Source organism: Emydura macquarii, unplaced genomic scaffold (genome assembly GCF_026122565.2).
Source record: "Emydura macquarii macquarii isolate MOO-44397 ecotype Brisbane River unplaced genomic scaffold, CSIRO-AGI_Emac_v2 contig_1045, whole genome shotgun sequence".
NCBI lineage: Eukaryota > Metazoa > Chordata > Testudines > Chelidae > Emydura > Emydura macquarii.
In genome coordinates this window covers 1,800,685-1,821,394 of record NW_027131182.1, presented here as the reverse complement: position 1 = coordinate 1,821,394, position 20,710 = coordinate 1,800,685, and the positions used below count along the sequence as shown (strand labels likewise).

At 46.1% G+C, this 20,710-nt stretch overlaps 1 protein-coding gene across 3 annotated transcripts in view; it reads right to left on the bottom strand.

The window, feature by feature from the left end:
* Positions 1 to 13,936, bottom strand: part of SLC14A1 (solute carrier family 14 member 1 (Kidd blood group)) — a 33,719-nt gene extending 19,783 nt beyond the window's left edge. Inside the window, exons 1-2 of one of the 3 annotated variants that reach the window (XM_067545625.1) lie at positions 13,719 to 13,936; positions 12,702 to 12,943 (exon numbers count right to left, since the gene is read on the bottom strand). The gene's annotated coding sequence lies outside the window, so the exon portion shown is untranslated. The remainder of the gene's footprint in view (positions 1 to 12,701; positions 12,944 to 13,718) is intronic. The other 2 variants (XM_067545627.1, XM_067545626.1) reach the window with 2 other exon arrangements.
* Between the last annotated feature and the right edge of the window lie 6,774 nt (positions 13,937 to 20,710).

Genomic DNA, 20,710 nt, shown 5'->3' with positions numbered 1-20,710 from the left:
TAGCACAAGCGCTACTTGCAGCTGGTAAAGGACCAGAGACTTTCATTAGAAGGATTAGCTTAATACTCACAGAGAATGCTGATTTCCAGCTTCTCTCCTGTGAACTGGGTGGAGTTCGATCTTCCCCTGCCACTCTGCAGATAGAAAAGTGATCAGATATTCTCTTCCCTACGGTAGAATTTCTCCTGTTCCTGAAGTGACCCTGAGGCTATTTCTAGTTTCTGTAAAATGTTAAGAGGATTTAAAGTCCCATGTGGTCCTTGTGTATTCCAGCAGATTCCACTATGCAGTTACATTCATTACATCTCACTTCCTTCAGGACTGTTATTGTGAAAGATTTCCAGCTGGTATAAATGAAGGTAGCTCCTTTGGCGCTGATTAAGATCTGTTCCAATATATCTCAGTTCATGTTGCTCAATATTAAGTACAAAATGCAGAACTGTGAGGGGAGGTGCACGTGTGCACACACACAATCCCAAATGTCCAGCAAGCACAATTAATGCATTAGAAGCTTGCTAAGATGTTCCATTGCGTAGGATAAAGATGCAATTAGAAAGTTAGAGTTTGCTTCGGTGTGGTTAAAAAACAACATATTTGCTTTATAGTTTGTGGCTAGCAGGAAGAAGGCCCCAATCAGCAAGTAAAAGAAGGCTGTGAGAATAAGAAGTAGTGTTACTTGTAGCGTGGGAAGGATGCATGGTTCCAAAACTAACGAAATAAAAGAGCTGCAGTAACAAGACAAAGGGAAATTGTATTCAAAGAAACAAGACCAAACCTTCCCCCTGTTCTGCTGGTAAGCAAGGATGCAGGGGGAGAAGATAAGAAAGGCAGGCCTTGGATGAAGGGAAGTAGCAAGGATAAACTGCTAGTTTTAGCAAAAACCCAGTTCGAAGCAAGTTACCTGAAGGGTATAAAGAGAGCCATGAATCTGTAGGTTCTTGGTCAGATCCTACCTGATCATGCTGGAGTACACCAGAATGAGATGGTCATCCCTAGGTCTGGCCTATTTGTAAGTATTCAGTTCATATGCTTATGAATACTCTGTTTCTTTACAGAGTATAGTGAATGCTTATTTTTAGGCTATTAGCCATATTTAAAGCAACTGCATAAAGTACCATGTGGTCTTTGGATTTAATAAAGGAATTTATGGTTAAATTGGTGTTTGGTGATTTCCCGTATTATTATAATAATTCCAACATTTTGATGACCCACAAATGGACCCCAGACACTAATTTCAGTTGCTCTAAACCCCTAGAGCAAAGGGGTAATGACCAGTCCTCTGGGGCCAGTATAGAATTCTCTCCAAAGAGAAATTCAGTAACATCAGGGGACTAGAAAGAGGGAGGTTCTTTGGATACTTCTGTAAAAGAATGCCTGGCAAAGCCCGGTTGAGGTCTGGGGAAAGCGGCTGAAATTTTAAAGAAGACGATCTTTGCGTGACCAGTGAGACAAATATCAATACTGCCTTCTTTAACAATCCCAAGGTAAAGAAAGCACAGACTAAGGTAGCTGTGTTTAAGGAATTGTATGTAGTAGCTAAATCTGTCCAGGCAAAGAGCACCACCTTGATGGAGGGCCAAAAAGCACAGAAATAAGTTCAGTGCCAGGGAGAGAAATCAATTGATGAATGTTTCTCTTTCCTTAAATCATTTACTTATCTCTGAAAGTGAGTGAGGAGTCAAAAGGAGCCTTCGCCCAAATTAACACTACAGAGTTTGGAAGAAATTAAACAGTCGGGGGTTGTGCAAATGTTAGAGTGAAAATGTTAGAAGAAGAGAAGGGTTGGTTTGATGATAAAACCCATTGATGGCAACCCAACTCAATACAGTCACGCTGTGTGGAACCCTGACAATCAAACAAATTATATGGGGGGGGGGGGGAGAGGGGGATTCAGGGGGTGGCAACTTCCACCACTATGCTTTTGTCCCCAGGAATCTTTACAGCTGTTCCATTTGGAAAAGAGCCCATTTCCCATCAGAGCGGTCTGTAAATGATCAATTATAAATGATGGCTGCAGGCAGAGAGAATCTGATTTACATCAGTTGACTATGGACAATTCACTTGACATCGCTAACTGCAAATAAGGGTGCACCATTGGAGCTGGACTGCCTCCGAGTGTACCAGAAGGGCACATGATCGGAGTACAGTTGTGTAAAAGTTAGACCAGAGCAAGGGATGTTAAGCAAAAATGTTCTTTTTTTAATTTTAAAACATGCAACTATGTAAGGTTTTAAGGACCTAAAGCAAACACTTCTGGTTTGTAAAACCCTATTTTGTAAGTTTAAGATGAACTGGCTTTTTTAAAATTGCCACTAAAATCCATTTTAATCCTTCATTCAAAGTTGACAGACACTTGTTGCCAAACACCGGTAGCTAGTGTTATTTAACATTTAACCCCCTGGGTATCTCAAGATTTTTATAAAAGTTCAATGTCTTTTTAAATAAAACCCAGAGGATTTTGTCGTGGCTGTGGCTGCCAGAACCAGGAGAGCAGGGAAGAGACTCTGGATCCTTTTTCAGTAATAGAACAGCAGCTAAAAGCTGCAGGTGGAGAATGAAAAATTAAACAGACAGTGCCTCTCTGGAGAAAGGGCAGGCAGGGGTGAGATGCACAAGAGAAGAAATGTTAGGAACACTGGGCCATAAGGTGGCCCTGAGTAATCAGACAGTCACTTTGAAAAGGAGGCATGGAAACTCTGTAAGAACGTAATACCTATACTTCCTGCATAAATGGATGTGGTTAACAATATTCTAGCAAATGAAAAGTGGAAGGAATGTGCATTTCCCCATAGCATATGCAGTCTCTACTGTAAAAGGGATAAAAAATTTAAACAAAACATGCTACTTATACAAAATCCTATAAGGCAGTGGTGCCCAAACTTTTTGGGTCCATGCTCCCCTTTACCTGGTCCACACCATGCCCCCAGGAATGGGGGGCACAGAGCTGCGGCCCAGCCGTGAGTGAGACCATGACTGCAGCCTGAGGCGGGGGCCAGAAGCACAGTGGGAATTAGGGTCAGGGGCCGGGACCTAGGGCTGGGAGTGTGGTAGGAGGCGGGGCCAGGCATGGGGGGCGGGCCTGGAGCAGAAATGGGGCCAGGAGCTGGTGCAGAGCGGGACTGGGTGGTGCTCCCTCCCTGTCCCATGAGAGGGCTGGCCTGGGCACTTCCGTGCCCTCTCCCCAATGTTCTTCTGTGCCCCTCCTCCTCGCACTTTGGGGACCACTGCTATTTAAATAAAAAAAAAAAAAGGACTCCAAAGCAGAGCCAGAAGAGGTTGTGTTTTTCCCCCCTCCTGCCCCACCCCAGATCGTTGTGCGCTTTGGAAGCACAACCCACCACCCAGAAAGATCAGTGAATATATACTTTAAAAACAAACAACAACAAAAAAACCCCCAAAAAGTTGCGTAACATTTTATCTAAAAGTTATGATCAACTGTGGTATAAAGTCAATGTTTTGTGGAGTGAAAACCTCTGTGGTGGTGTTTTGTGAGTGAAAAAGAACTACTGAAACTAAAGCAATTGTATAAAAGATTAAGTTGCCCTAGACCAAAAACACCTCCAGGTAATGGTTCAGGGTTAAACCCACGAGGAAAATGTTGTGCAATATGTAAATGACCTTCTGGGGACATACTGCTGACAGGGAAAGCCACGTAAAGAATGTTTAAGGTTTTGACGAAAGCTGGACTGAAGCTAAACCCAGAAAAAGGCCCAGTGAGTGAAGCAGGAGTTTTCCATCCTGGGACGATCCCAGCCAGCAAACTCTAGACAAACAAAAGGTTTAAGTGATTTGGGAGCTGCCCCCCAGCTCAGAAACGGCACTGTGGTTGGAATTTCGTCCCCGAGCGCTCAGCCAGAGCTGCGCCCCTCGACCAGGTGGGGCAGAAAAAGGTAGAGTGGGAAGGGAGCCTCCAGCATATCCAGGTAGTGTATCATTTAAGAGGTTCTGACACAAGCCCAAGTCCCTGGCACTCTAAGTTACACAAAAATCTTTTGGACTGTTTGTAGCAACCAGGAACGCAGCCATTTCAGCTCTGATAACTCAGAGCGATGAGGACAGAGGGGGGAGAAAAAAAAAAAACAACCCCTATTGCTTATGCTGTCAGCGTACTGGCTGGAGTTGAAACGCTGTATAGCCCCTGTGAAAAACATGGATTGGCGGGGTGGTGGGCCGGGACACAGTTCGGATGTCTGGGGTGGTGGGGACATGTCAAAGTGTCAAGATGGTCCAGGGGCTAGTCCTTGTTTAACAGGGAGGCGCTGGCTGTTGGGAGAGCAGCCAACTGCAGTCTGTTCTAAACAACCCTGCCTTGGCCAGCACGACTGTTAATTGAAGGTGCTCCAGATCAGTGTCCCGGAGATATTCCTTCAAGAAGGGCCCCCAAGCCTTTTATCCCAAGTGCAGTACCCCATCTACGTTCTGAAAGTCTGCATCCTGTGGGTCTGATGATGTGTGTTGATGGCTCAGCCTCTCCCCCCGAAAGGGACCCAGTCGCAGGATTTGCTCAGTGCTTAATTTGTTATGAAAGAGGTGCCGGGGATCAAGCAATTTTTTTGCTTTCATAACTGATGCGACACGCCCAGAGGCGCCGGGGCCATGAACCGCCAAGCCTAGAGGTACCAAGGCTCAGTCCTGGCCAACCCTGTCACAGATTAAGCACAGGATTTGCTGTTCGGACTCTCTCGGTTCGGGCCAAAGCCGCACCGTTCAGGTGTAGCACATGCTGGCCCTGAATGCCGCACTGGCTTCTGTGGCAGAGGCAGTATCAGGCTGTAATAAAGGACAAGTGTTGGCTGGGGTGATGTGTTCAACCGCTCGGTGGGTCTGCGATGCCTTGACAATGTATCTTCCCTGGTGGTGCATGAGTTCGTTTTGCAGCACAGATCACAAGCCTTTACACCACCCAGCACTTTTGTGCAATGTAGGGGAACTAGGAAATAAATGGGCTAGTTTAGGGATACAGGTGATTAGGGTAAAAGCTCCTTTCAGATGGGGACGACAGGGCTGCTGGAACAATTTGTATAGTGGGGGAGCTGAGAGCCATTGAACCCAACTGTCAACCCTTTATTTAGTGGAAACCATTTCAAGCCAGGGATGCTGCTGCACTCTGGTTCCAGCACTATGGGAAGCAAGCAAGAAAAGCAACGGAGAAGCAGCTGCTGCTAGCGAGGCTCCGGTGTGGGTCCCTCCCCCTAACTCACCAAGCCTCACTGTTACCAGCTGAGCACAGGCAGAAAAGATTGATCTGCACTGCGAGAATCTGATCCAGATCTATCTGCTCTTACACAAAAAGTAACACTGGGCAAGTCAAACCAGCTACATGGGCAATCGCGCCTTGTCAGGGAAAACTGGTGGCTCAGTGGAGGGGATGGTTTACATTAGCCGACCTGGATTCCACCCCAGCCCTTGAAAAAGAGAAATGTTAAGACTGGCGCACGATCTGCCACCAGGGGCCCACCAAAATGCTGATGCCACGTATCAGCGACTAAGCAGGATAGCCTGGTGGCCCGACTGTAAAGCAGATGTAAAAAATCATGTTAGCAGTTTCCTGGTTTGGGCTAAAAGACAATCCAGCAGGAAAAAGCAAAAGCATGGATTCCTCTAGGCACAGCATTTCCAGCTCCTTGGAAAGATCGCCGATGGACTACGCAGGGGAGTTACCACTTACAAGAAGAGGCGACCAATATTTACCTGTGGCTATGTACACACAACGACAGCTTAGGGCTGTACCAGTTAGGTCGCTCAGGGGTGTCGCTCACACCCCCAGGAGACAAAACTTCCATCGACATAAGCATTCTTGTGGAGAGCGCTATGTCAGCGGGAGAGCTTCTCTAGCCCACCTTGCTGCTGCCGCTCTGGGGAACTGGAGCAATTAAGCCGATGGGGGAGCTCTCTCTAGCTGGCTTATAGCATCCACACCAGCAGTGCAACAGCAGCCCAGCTGTGGGCTCTGTAGTGCAGCCATAACCTCTCTGTGTTGATGCCTTTACTACATGGGTAGCAGCCTTGCATACTGGAAAAGCCACTGCACCTGTTACAGCAAGACAACTGGTGAAGCGGGGCTTTTCTAGGTGGCCACATCCCAGACCATAGACAGTGATGAAGGAATGGAATGAAAGGTGCTTGCATCATGCTGGGAATAGAGCAAAACTTTCCCATAGTCTACCACCCCCGGGCTTCTGGCTTGGAGGAAAGGACAACCCGAACAATCAAAACAAGGAGGTGCATGGATCAGGCAAAGCCTGGGATGAAAAATTGCCTTTGATCTTTATGGCTTTAAGCGGGAAGCCAAAATAAACCAGCGGATGTCGCTCCTTTTACTGCCATGACAGGCAGAGAAATGAGACTCTTAGAACAAATGGCCACTGTCCCCATGCCAAGCCAAATGAAGGAAGGGTTGGTCACAGAACAACCGGTAAGACAGCTGGGGAAAATTGGCAAGACGTGTATATGTCTATCACAGAGCAGCAGGGGCTGGATCCTGCCAAAATGAGGGCAGGTAGGGGACAGAGCGATGGTGCCATTAACCTCAGAAATCACCCCCCATTCCGGCATCTGGATGGGAAGACTCTTCCTATAGAATAAGCTGCAGGCCTGCAGCTTATTATATTTGGTAGAAATAGAAGCAGGACCCAAAAAGCAAGGATCAAAGGCTACATGCTACTCAGTTAAAGTTGCTCAAAAGTTCTCAGTGAGTGAACACCAGAAATTGTTTCAGGCTTTTGGCAGTGTAAGGAGAAGCTGGCGTCATAAGAAGTCTACCACTGCGGTACATGGAGAACGCAACTCAGTAAACGCAGAAGTAACAATGTAAGTTTGAGGATGTGAGGAAGCCTCTGTCACTGAAGTGCGAGCCAGAAGCCCTGGTCAGTCGTGGTGTGAAATAAACAAGGCCACTGGATACTAAATACAATTCTGTAAGTGGTCTAAGAACAAGCTAAACCGTGGTAATGGTGTAAGACTTGACAATGGTCGCAGCAATCTCTATTTAGGGAGTGGTACACCTTGAATTTTCCATATGGATATACTCAGCCTGAGGGGCACTATATACGTTGTGTGTTTCCTGTAACGTTTATGCAAACAAAGGCTTGTTATGCAAACAAGGGCTTATCAATATGTACCCTTCTGGGGTCAGGAAGGGTCGAAATAAGGGTGACAAATACTGTACACTGAAAAGAAAATCCCAGCATGCCTCATGGTGGAGGCAGGACCTGCTAATGGACCAGCATCAAGGCCCTTTAAAGAAGGTCTGTACAATGATGTTCGGTGCATACACCTACCTCTGTTGTTTAAGTTTGATTTCACTGCATTTGCCAAAAGGATGACGTCCGCCGGAGCTTGGCCAATTGTATGGCAAAATGATAAAGGACCATGAGAAAGCCTTGGTTGATACAAATGCAGAAGTAAAGGCTTCCAAATCAATTTAAAGGCGAAGCCGACGGAGCCTATCTGCTAATGATGTAGCAGGGTGGTTTGGAACCAGAGCATCAATCTGAAACCAGGTGGAGATTGAGACCTTGTGGGAACACGACCAAGCATTCCAATGCAAGGACATCCTGAGCCCAAAGAATGAACAAAGCCAAGAACTCAGTAATGAAGGACTTTTGAAAGTCTAGAATATGCCATTTGTTTAAAGGAAGCACAGCACACAGTGAATGAAATAGTTAACCAAACCAATAAAGGTTATCAACATGAGGTAATGTCCAGGGCCATAACATGTCCTGTCTGGAGGGAATGTGCTATACATAAATCAAGGCCACACACTCTGATACAGAACAAGGTAAATTGACCTCCTTTATCACCACACAGACTGAAAATGTCGTCTGGCAAGGATCAGACTGATTGGTGTGAAACAACACCACCACTGCCACCTCTCAAGGGTCCAATACCAGGGGACATAATTGAGGAAAGGATACACGGCTCCTTATCCCACTCAGGCTATCCATCCCAGTAATTGCAGAACATCAGGTCATTCAAACCATTGTTAAAGTACTAAGCACTAGGAGTACTGGAAGGTACTGCAACTCACAAGGTTTGAAAAGAGTTTGTTTCTCCTCCTCAAATACCGTTGCAAGATAATGACAAGGTCTGGAAAGCCCCGGTCTTATCCTGTTGCTTGCACCTGGGAGACACCCACATATACAGGTGGAATGTCTTACGGACAGAATTGCTGGCATGCAGGTTCACTCTGTGGGAGCAGTCACCGGACTGCCTCGTACAGTTGAGTTGCTGGGGAGCTGATGAAGTTAGACAGCTTATGTGGGGAATGATAAATATCGTGTGGTGGCTGGAAATAACCGCTTGTGGTACAGATCCAAAGATTGGCCAATCAGAACAACAATGGTTTGTTTCACACCAAAATTCACTGCAGTTTTAAATGGAATGACTTTACATCCCATTCCCATTTTTCATAAGGTAACTGTAGTACAGGCTGAATTCAGACGACAGGAGATGCTTTTAAAGCAGTACCCAAGTTTGGTCATCCTATCCCTCCCTTGAGCCTGGATCTTAAAAGCTTAATAGCCAGGAACAGAGAATTTGGGCGCTAACTAGCCCCACCTGGTGGGAACAAGCGTACAAAGTGGAATTACATCCATAGTGAAGATCATCATTCAAAGCTGTAGTAATCATCAACATGACTGTGGTAATTGTAATAATAATTTTGTGAAGTTTATTAGTTGTACAGTATGTTGCAAAGTTATAGATGTTTAAAATGCTTAAAATAGTAAAACCCATATAGTATGTAGAGTTTTAAGGTGGGAAATGTAGGATAATTAAGAAAATAAAGAATTAGAGTTAGCTTAAGTTGGGTTAAGACAATGACATTTGCTTTATAGTTTGTGGCTAGTAGGGAAAAGGGCTCCAATAAGCAAATAAAAGAAGGTTGTGAGAATAATAAGTAGTGTTACTTGTAGTGTGGAAAGGATGCATGGTTCCAAAACAAACAGCTGCAGCAACAAGACAAAGGGAAATTGTCTTCAAAGAAACAAGTCTAAACCTTCTCACTGTTCTGCTGGAATGCAAGGATGTGGGGGAAAAGATACAAAAGGAAGACTTCTGAAGAAGGAAAGTGGCAAGAATAAACTGCTTCAAACTGGGTTTTTGTTAAAGCTAGGAAGTTAGCTGAAGGGTATAAAGAGAGCCATGAATCTGAAAGTTCTTGGTTAGAGTCTGCCTGATCATGCTGGAATATACTAGAATAAGAGCGTCATCCCTAGATCTGGCCTATTTGTAAGTATATTGATCACATGCCTATAAATACTTTGTTACTGCATGGGGTATAGTGACTGCTAGCCATGTTTAGAGCTACTGCATAAAGTACCATTTGGCCTTTGGATTTAATAAAGGAATTTATGCTTAAATTGGTGTTCGGTGGTTTCTCATAAGAACGGCCATACTGGATCAGGCCAATGGTTCATCTAGCCCCCATCCTGTCTTCCAAAAGCGGCCAATCTCACGTGCTTCAGAGGGAATGAGCAGAACAGGCAATCATTGAGTGATCTGTCCCATCATCCACTCCTAGCTGCTGGCAATCTGAGGCCAGGAACACTCAGAACATGGAGTTGAATCCCTGAGTATCTTGGCTAGTTGCCATTGATGGACCTACATACATACTTAACAGGTATGTAACTTATTTAAATGGGCTTCTGTACCAGATGACTGGAGGATATCCCAGCTATTACAGGCCTAACTTCAGTACCAAGCAAATTGGTTGAAACTATAGTAAAAAGCCAGAATTATCAGACCCACAGATGAACACCATTTGTCGAGGAAGAGTCAACATGGTTTTTGTAAAGAAAAATCATGCCTCACCAATCTACTAGAATTCTTTGAGGGGGTCAACAAGCACATGGACAAGGGTGATTCAATGTATATAATGTACTTAGATTTTCAGAAAGCCTTTGACAAAGTCCCTCACCAAAGTCTCTTAAGCTGTCATGGGATAAAAGGGAAGATCCTCTCCTGGATCAGTAGCTGGTTAAAAGATAGGAAACCCAGAGTAGGAACTGGTCAGTTTTCAGAATGCAGAGAGGTAAATAGCGGTGTCCTTCAGGGGGTCTGTACTGAGACCAGTACTGTTCAACATATTCATAAATGATCTGGAAAAAGGGGTAAACAATCAGGGGGCAAAATTTGCAAATGACACAAACTGCTCAAGATAATTAAATCCAAAGCAGACTGTGAAGAGTTACAAAGGGATCTCAAAACTGGGTGACTGGGCAACAAAATGGCAGAGGAAATTCACGGCTGATAAATGCAAAGTAATGCACACTGGAAAACATAACCCCAACAATACATATAAAATGATGAGATCTAATTTAGCTGTTACCACTTGAGAAAGGTCTTGGAGTCATTGTGAATAGTTCTCTGAAAACATCCACTCAATATGCAACGGCAGTCAAAAAAGCTAACAGAATGTTGGGATTTCATACCCCTGAGTGACAAAAGTTGCACCAGCATAAAGTACTGGCATAGACAAGGCCTTAAACCTGCTGCCTATTAATAATTCCAGCATATTGTTCATAGATATATGCCTTCTTAAAAACACTCATTTCAAATATAACAACTGTGACAGCCAAACATCCATTAAATCCATCCATATTTCAACTTTCAGAGATCTGTCCCTTATTAGACTATCTCTTGCTTTGCTATCAAAGTTGATCCTCATCCATTTCGACTGGTCATTTTTCATTTGCGAAATAAAAAGGCAACAAACAGAGAAGATCAGCGAGAAGCAGTGCATTTATCAACCGTACTGCCAGCTGGGTTAATAAGTGCAATTCCAGTGCCGGGTAGAAAACTGCTGGTAATTAATATGCTTGAGGCAGTCCCCGGATGCCATTTCACTTACTCTAATCTACTTTCATTCAAGAGTTTAACTGTTTTGGATTTTCCTATTCTGGGGGGAGGGCGGGGGGGGGGGGGGGGGAGAAATACGAAAATTCAAGCGCTGCATTAAAACAAACCCTTCTTACCTTCCAGCTGATTCCAGCAAGGCAGCAGTTGCTATGCAGTATACAACTATCTATTAAAAAAAAAGAGTGTGCACCACGCTAGAGATAGTAGACCAAGTGCCTCACCAGTTTATATAACTAGAACAGCTCCTATCATAACTATTAATTAGAGTACTCCTCCTACCACTGCATGTACACAACGGACTGTAAAAAATGCCTAGAAGCTACTTCACTTGCTTTGCCTTGGTTTCCTGCCAAGTATCTTACTAAGCCTCATCCTTCCTGCTGCTTTTCTGCATTTTCACTAAGCCTGTGCCTCCCTCCACATTAAAATTCAATTCTTTAATTGTGGAACTTTGTCTTTTAAGCCACTGAAGAAGAATCCTGAGGAATCTGACCTGGCTATTTCTATGTTAACTCTTGACCCAAGAAATAAACGATCATCCCTTTTAATGACTCAACACACACATCGGTGTAAATGGTTTCTTAGCAGAGAGGGGACCCAACTGCAAAAATTTGCACCATCCCACACCTCCATACCAGAGAAGGGATTTTGCTTCAGCCAATTCCAAAGCTAAGGACCAGTTACAATATATGGATTTGGCTTTTGAAACAACCCCCCCTTCAAATTCTAAGGCTGTATGAAACCTGCTTTGGGCTCATATCTGCTTCTCAGCAGTATTCCAGGAGCCCAATTCTGCATCACGCGGAGCTTCTGCTTCAGGTGCTGAGCACACTTATGACCTTTAGTTTGTGAATTGGGTTTTTCCTAGTCACTTGAGAAATTCAAGTTATTTTTTTCACTCGGACCCCCTGGCCTGTGGGAGGAATCTAGCTCTGTAGAACTTTGGCATATTTGAGACATTTATAAGGCAAACATACATAGTTGGGGAAGGAAGAAAGAGGGGAATCTAAGAAAGGTGAATAGTGCAAAAAAGGACAGCAAAAACCCTATGAACACTGATATAGAGCTGGCCAAAATGCAGGATTTTTAGTTCACAGGAAATTTTGCTTTGGCTCAGCTCCAAACGGGAATAATTTTTTTTTTTTTTTAAACATTTCCTGCAAACTGGAAATCTCAAAAACAAATTCATTTAGGAAACACTGACACATGGTGCTACTGAAACAAAATTCACTCCCTACAGCTGCTGATTGAAACTTACCTTCCTATGAATTTCACCCTTGCTATTAACCTGGGGCAGTCTGCATGGTGTACCTGCCCCAGAAGAGCTGATTCTGGAAGCCCACCCAAGGGAAGTCCCCCTAGAGCTGAATACCCTGGAAAACTGAAGCCCTGAGCACGGCGGTGAGCTAGCAGGTTTTCCAGGGAACCCTGCTTTTGATTAACTAAAGGTTTCAGGGTCGATGAATCAGCATTTTCTGACAATCCTGTTTGGTTGGTAAAATTCTGACCCTCTGCTTAGCTCTCTCTATCACTAATTTAAAACCACAGTTTCATAGATTTTTAAGGTCACAAGAGACTATTGTGATTATCTAGTCTGAAGAACACAGGTCCTAGCTTCTCACCCAGGGATTCCCACAGTGAGTCCACTAATTTGTAGTTGAATTATAGACCACTCTGGTTTTGTGGCTTTGCTTCCTACCCTTGTAGAAATACAAGCTCTTGCTCTGCATAAACTAAAAGGTTATTATATTTAATTATAGTAGATGCCCATTCCTGGGATGCCACTGAATCACATGCATTGTATTCTGATCAAGATATTTTTAACAGTAGAATGCTCTTACTTTTTCTTAGCTGGGTGTAGGTAGCAGTTGTCCGCTTCAATTCATCAGTGTGAACTGGTCTCCAACCAGTCTCACAGTCACCACCCTTGGGAGATAGCCAGACTGTACGATAAACTGAAGCTGCCTCTCACAGCATGTGTTACATAAGATAGCGTGATAGTCTTTTGGGAAGCGCTCAGTAATAATTTTGTTTGCCTTTTCTCATTGTTTATGACTCTTGGGGAGCTCTTTACTTTTCTTTCCTGTACAACAAACACATGGAGCTCACAGGAAAAGGAAAAGGAAAAGCTCAAACTACAATTTGGGTGGACAATCCTCATATAAAGAGTTTGACCCTAGTTCCTCTGTTCCCTGACCCAAAAGCTGGACTCTAAACTACCTTTGCACCTCCCACATTTTGGGGCTGTTCAGGTGCAAACTCAGTGCCTGGTGGAATGTAAAGCAACCTCTCTTTTACTCTCTTTGTACTGCCCCAGGCCTCCTAGGTGCTATGCATAGCACAGAATAGCTAGCACACAATGGTGCTGTACTCCCCCACCCTTATTCCTCTGGACTGCCTGACCCCTCACGAATGACCCCAGAACACCCCCTATGCTACTAGAGAGCTAATTAGCATTAAGGCTAATCAAGGAGGAAATGCACTTCTCAGGAAAATGTTCAAACAGCCTGGTAAAGTTCACCTGAACAAAAATCTCTGGGGGCTAATTCAGGAATACCAGGTCCACCCTTTAAAAAGGAGACTGACACACGGGAAAGGGTTCAAAAGAGAACTACGAGGAAGATCAGATGTCTGGAATACATGTCTTAGAGAGACTCCAGCTAGTTAGTTTAACACACAGAAGATTAAGAGGTAGTTTGATCACAGTCTGTAAATTCCTTCCGAGAGATTTCTCACAGTAGATGGCTCTTCAATCTAGCAGACTAAAGATATAACAAGATCCAGTGGCTGGAAGTTTAACACATTTAGACTAGAGACATGGCACACAGTACGAGTCATTAACCACTGGAACAATTTACCTAGGATTTTCTTTGTCACATGGGGTCTTTAAAGCAAGACTGGGTGTCTTCTGAAAAGACAGGTTTTTCCTCGACCAGACAGCAGAGACTTGATGCAGGAAACACATGTGCCCAAATCCAGAAAGTAATCAATCTGCCTCTAGGCACCTAAATCCACCATTGCAAAGCAATTGGAGTGCTGGTACACCCCACAGCTAATGAGCTCCTTAGAGCTCTCCCTACACCTGAACCCCCCAAGACATGTTGAAACTAGGAGTGGAACAGCTATCTCACCAGCAGGGCCTGGACTGTGGGCAGGCTGTGATCATGTCTGGCACCTGGTCCCAATCAGAGCTGGCTGCAGGAAGGCCACTGATTGGCAGGGAGGGGGGAGAGAGCCCAGCACCCACAGGAAAGACAGCTGTAGGAACAGGGAAATGTAGGGTGCCCATGGCAGAGATGAGAGTAGGAGGGAAAAGAGAGATGGGGGGGAGAGAGAGAAAGAGAAAAAAAAAGAAACATTTCTGCTGGCAGGACATGGGCTACCTAAGTTGCAGACCTGGTTTAGTTGCCTAACTCCAGGAGAGGGTTCACAGCTGAGAATCCTGAGTAGAAGGAGATGCCTATCTCTGGCCCATCAGCTGGGTAGGTACGGGAGCCCCTCTCCTCAGCATTGCACTCCTGCTACCTTAGGTGGCTCCTGGCTCCGCTGGCTGGCGTCTGAGAAGCCCTGCCTTGTGGGCTAATTCTCCCCAGGCAGTGAATGGGAGCCTGGGCACCAACTCTGGGCTGAAAACTCCAGTGGGCAGCAGACTGTGCTTTAAGATGCCGGGCCTTGGTGAAATTCTGCGGCCTGGGTTATGCAGGAGGTCAGACGAGCTGATCATAATGGTCCCTTCTGGCTTTAAAAAGCCATGAAATCTGTGAATGCTGATCTCACGTGTGCCACTGCTGTAGACCCGTGTAAGGGAGATCAAAACTAGGGGGGAACTGCCCATCCTAACCCCAGTCCCAGGAGCCATCGGCGTACGGCACAGAGGATGTTCTACATTCCCACTATCTCCCAGTTACCTGGCAGCGGTAGGGTCAGCAAGGGCAAAGGGGTGACTGGCTTTACTTGAAATTACAAGTGCTCAGCCTCTTTTGGAAGGAGGAGGTGGAATCCCCTGCTCTCAAAGACCCATTCTAACAATAAAGTCTGGACCTACCCTCCCGGACACCATCCAAGCTTTCCTCCAGGTGGTCAGAGGGACTCGTTCACGTCTGCCTTGAGCTGTTCCCCTCCAAAGGGCTGAGTGCTTTGCCCCCACATCTCCCCTAGATCCCAAGAGCTCTGAGAGGCGCAGGTGAAACTGGGCGGCAGTCAGTGGCCGCAGGACTGCTGGGGTGACTTCACATTTTGGCTGTGTTACTATATGAGCCATGTAGTGGGACTTAGCCTAATGCACAACCCATGTGTCCCAGATGGGGTCAGACTCCTGCCTCCCCCTGCCCTCAGGACATGGAATGCTGAGTAACGCCGCACCATAGACCTGGATGGTAATGTTCAGTGGCCACAGGGTAATATCAGATCTGAAGGGGCAGATCAGGCTGCTACAACCAGTGCTGCAACGTGCGGGAAGAGGAGTGTGCATCAACATATCTGTACATCACCATGCCCTCTAGGCTGTATCACTGCAAGCCATTTTAGTTCATGAGCACAGCAGAGACAGCGTGGGAATCTGCTACAACACCCAGTGCACACTACAGCTCTGGCCTAATCCTGCCTGTGTTTGTTGAGGGGAACATTTCTTTATTTATATAAAGTGGGAATAATATAAGATAGGCCAAGGATGGCTTCTTACACCAGTGCCAAGAATCTGGTGTTAAGCAGGGGTGGGAATCCATCCCTGGCCCATAATAAAATTCTCTTTGGAAATCTGCTGGATCCTTGGATGTCTGGAGTGTACAGGTGCTATATTGACCCCAGTGGCAGCAGTCTCAGGAAAGGATGGTCACAGAGGGCTGAGATAAGGCAAGGAGAAGGCAGTGTGGCGGCTGGGGTCATAGAATCATAGAATCATAGAATATTAGAGTTGGAAGGGACCTCAGGAGGTCATCTAGTCCAACCCCCTGCTCAAAGCAGGACTAACCTCAGCTATATCATCCCAACCAGGGCTTTGTCAAGCCTCAGCTTAAAAACCTCTAAAGATGGAGATTCCACCACCTCCCTAGGTAACCCATTCCAGTGCTTCACCACCCTCCTAGTAAAAAACGTTTTCCTAATGTCCAACCTAGACCTCCCGCCCTGCAACTTGAGACCGTTGCTCCTTGTTCTGTCATCTGCCACCACCGAGAACAGCCTAGCCCCATCCTCCCTAGAACCCCCTTTCAGGTAGTTAAAGGCTGCTATCAAATCCCCCCTCACTCTTCTCTTTTGCAGACTAAACAAGCCCAGTTCCCTCAGCCTCTCCTCATAAGTCCTGTGCTCCAGCCCCCTAATCATTTTGGTTGCCCTCCGCTGCACTCTCTCTAACTTGTCCACATCCTTTTTGTAGTGGGGGGCCCAAAACTGGACACAATATTCTAAATGCGGCCTCACCAATGCCGAATAGAGGGGAATAATCACTTCCCGTGACCTGCTGGCAATGCCCCTCCTAATGCAGCCCAATATGCTATTAGCCTTCTTGACAACCAGGGCACACTGCTGACTCATATCCAGCTTTTTATCCACCGTTACCCCCAGGTCCTTTTCTGCAGAGCTGCTGCCCAGCTCGTCAGTCCCCAGTCTATAGCTGTGCATGGGATTCTTCCTTCCTAAGTGGAGGACTCTGCACTTGTCCTTGTTGAACCTCATGAGATTTATTTTGGCCCAATCCTCCAGTTTGTTTAGGTCACTCTGTATCCTATCCCTACCTTCCAGGGTATCTACCACTCCCCCCAGCTTAGTGTCGTCCGCAAACTTGCTGAGGGTGCTATCTACCCCATCCTCCAGATCATTAATAAAGATGTTGAACAAAACCGGCCCCAGGACCGACCCCTGGGGCACTCCGCTTGTGACCGGTTGCCAGCTAGACATGGAGCCATTGATCACTACTCGTTGAGCCCTATGCTCTAGCCAGTTCTCTATCCATTTTATAGTCCATTCATCCAACCCATACTTCTTTATCTTGCTGATAAGAATACTGTGTGAGACAGTATCAAAAGCTTTGCTAAAGTCAAGGTATATCACATCCACCGCCTTCCCTACATCCACAGAGCCAGTCACCTCATCATAGAAAGCAATCAGGTTGGTCAGGCATGACTTTCCCTTAGTGAATCCGTGTTGACTGTTCCTGATCACCTTCCTCTCCTCCAAGTGCCTTAAAATGGATTCCTTAAGGACCTGCTCCATGATTTTTCCAGGGATTGAGGTGAGGCTGACCGGTCTGTAGTTCCCTGGATCCTCTTTCCTCCCTTTTTTGAAGATGGGCACTATATTTGCTTTTTTCCAGTCGTCAGGGACCTCCCCCTGTTGCCACGAGCTTTCAAAGATAATAGCCAACGGCTCTGAAATCACCTCAGCCAACTCCCTCAGCACCCTCGGGTGCATTGCATCTGGCCCCATGGACTTGTGAATGTCCAATACTTCTAAATAGTCTTGGACCCATTCCTTCAGCACTGTGGGATGTTCGCCTCCTTCCCATTCTGTGCCACCCAGTGCAGCAGTCTTAGAGCTGATCTTGTCTGTGAAGAGGGGAGGGCAGGGTTGCACTGCTGGGGTCTAGACTGTATCCGCATTCAAAGACTGCAAATCTGGCATTTTTATTAATCAATACAGTCACCACAATAACACTAAAGAAATAAAATGTTCAACGATAGCTCATCCCCCACAGTCCCTCAGTCCCATTAGTCCATACTGCCAGTTGGGGGCATTAGCCGCCTTCTATGGGCACAGGGGGTCCTGGTTTGGGGATTTTAGTGCCTTTCTCTCTGCAGCGTAAAGTTTATGCAGCTGGATCCTCAGTGCTGCTTGATGTGCCATGGGGCCGGACACCTCGTATTAAAACAACCTGCTTCTGCTGCACGCAGGGAGGGCGTCAAGGACCGTGGAAACCCTGGAGGTCATTTTTTTTTTTTTACTTTTTAGTGCAGAATCGCACTTTAATTTTTTCTGTAGTTAAAAAAATATAAGCCTCCATGAAGCCTGGACAGAACTGGCATTTGTTTTGCTCTGATGTTCTGGCTCCCTCTGGTGGCATATTCTGAAAATAGCAACATGAGCCATTGCATAACTCCTTCCCTCGCCTACTCGTGAGTGGGCCGGAAACGCTGCTAAAGCTGCTCCCAGCACAGCCACAGTTCCCATGCAGACATAGCCCTAGGCACAGGCCTTACCGAACTGTAGTAGCTTTGTGTAAGCGCCCCGTGAACATGGTATCATATTGCTCCTTTTTACCAAACCCAGCGAAACGACTCATGTGGCTGGTAGTGAGATCTGGAGTGACATCTTTGAAAGGGCCTAAGCACATGTTTACACCAGTGGTTCTCAGCCAGAGGGTATCTGGAACCCTGGGGGTATGCAGACGTCTTCTAGGGGGTACATCAACTCATCTAGATATCTGCCTAGGTTTACAACTGGCTATGTAAAAAGCACTAGCGAAGCCAGGACAAACTAAAATTCCATACAGACGTATCACCTGTTTATACTGCTGTATATGCTATACACTGAAATGTACGTGGAATATTTCTATTCCCGTTGATTTATTTTATAAGGATGTGGTAAAAATGAGACTGTGAGCCGTTTTTCAGTAATAGTGTGCTGTGACATGGTTTTATTTAGCAAGCAGTTTTCAAGTGAGGTGAAACTTGGTGGTACACAAGACAAATCAGACTCTGGAAAGGGATGCAGTAATCGGGAACGGCTGACAGCTGCTGGGCTACACTACAAAATTAATTGACCTAACTTACGTCGGCGTACAGCTGCCGCAGAAATCACATCACTTGGGCTTGTCTACGCTTTGTTTCCTGTGTCAGCGGTGGGCATCCGCACCCAGAGCGCTTACACTGATTGACCTGTCAGTGCCATTGCGGGTTGGCTTCTGAAAGCCAGCAACAGTGGATGTCAGCAATGCAGAGTCTACACTGAGGCCTGATCTATACTACAGAATTAGGTCGGTGTAAGACAGCCTACGTCGGCTTAACTCTGTAAGCGTCTACACTAAAATGTAGCTCCCACTGATGTAACTCGCCCACTACACTGGCTTAATAATGCCCCCTCTGTGAGAGGCATAGAGCTTAGGCTGATGTAGTTAGGTTGCCGCAGTGTCAGTAGGTACACCGCGTTGCTTACCTCGATTGTTGCTGCCTTTCAGAAACCGTCCCACGATGCCCCACGCTGGCAGTTAAATCGGTGCAAGCACTCCTGGCGAGGACGTGCGTCGCTGACACAAGGAGTGTAGCGTGGCCGTATAAAACTGAGTCAATTACTTCGACGCAACTCAGGTCGACTTCATTTTGTAGTGTAGACCTGCCCTGACATCTCCTCGACCAGCGGCATTGATTCTACGCCGGTCGTGGCGGTGTAGTTATCAACTTGGCATAGCAGACGAATTACATGGACAGGAGCAAAATTTGAGCATAGACGCTTAGGCCATGTCTATGGTGGTAACACTTGTGTGAATATGCCTCCCTCCTGGGAGTTACCCTGGCATAAATGATAGTGTAGACGGCACTGTGTTGGCGGGAGAAGCTCTCCCACCAACATAGCGACAGCCACTCGTTGGGGGTGCTTTAATTATGCCGACTGGAGAGCTCTCCCCCGTGGGCACAGAGCGGCTACACAAGAGATCTTGCAGTGGTGCAGCTGGAGCGGTACAGCTGTGCCACTCTAAGCTCTCTACGTGTAGACATGGCCTTACAGAGGTAGGCTCTGTCTCATCTACAGCTGCGAGTGATTGGGATAATGGGCATCATGAGCAAAGGAAAGTGATACTAACAATACACTGGCTCCTGAGACTAGCATTCCTGAAATGAAGACATGCCTGATCTGAGGTCATGTTGGTTGAGCTGGTGCTCAGTACACAGACAGCCTGGAAAGGGAGGTGAAAAGAGGGTGAGAATGGGGTTTTAAGGAATCTGAGGGAAAATGGCATGATACCCAGGCCCGATGCATTCCAGCCCAAAGATCACTTGGTAACAATGTCCCATCCTGCTACCTGGAAAGTAAGAGTGTTATGAACTGGGACCAAAAAGGCAAAGAGAGACACTTTTCAAGGGGAGGGTCTCAGCAGCTGGGTGTAGTCAGACTCTGATCTCTCTCACATTAGTTTCAATATGGAGTAAGTCTATTGACAGTGGTGGAGTTACTCTGGATTAACACTGGTGGAAATGAGATCAGACTCCAACCCGAAGTTTCTATGTTGAAGACAATGGCTCATGCTGGTGTGAACCGGTCAAAAGAAAGCTGTGATCCACAGGTGTTTCTGAATGGTTTCACGTTTCTTTTCTTTCTTTTTCTGTAAGACACATTTTTACAGTGGTCCTACTTGACCTTGCAAGAGACCTGAATCCTAAAAAAATCCTTCTGGTGTTTTGGGGACTGACTTAGATACAGGTGAAACTCCATTGAGATCAGTGGAGTTACGCCAACAGGAAGCTGATGTGATGGAGGCAGGATCAGGCCCTGCATGTTTTCCCTGCTGAATTTTAAAAGCAGTAAATACCTCATTTGTCTTATCGAGTGTCAAGTTAATCATCCAGTTGTCCATGGGGAAATCCTGTCACCATTCCTGGACTGTGTGTTCCTTGCTTGTCTATGCTGCTTTAGATGGTATAGAGAAAGAGGGACTAAGGCACCTAACTCCCAGACAAGACCAACCCCATGGAAATTGTCTCAGGAAAGTGCAGGGGCTCAGACTGCCTGGTTCCTGCTACACCATTCCCATACCCTCCCGTTAGCTGCTTGACCTGCTGTCCCTTCCCTTTGAGATGTAAATTACAAACAGCCGGGCCACTGAACAGCTTAGCCCTGGTCTACGCTACAGAGCGAGGTC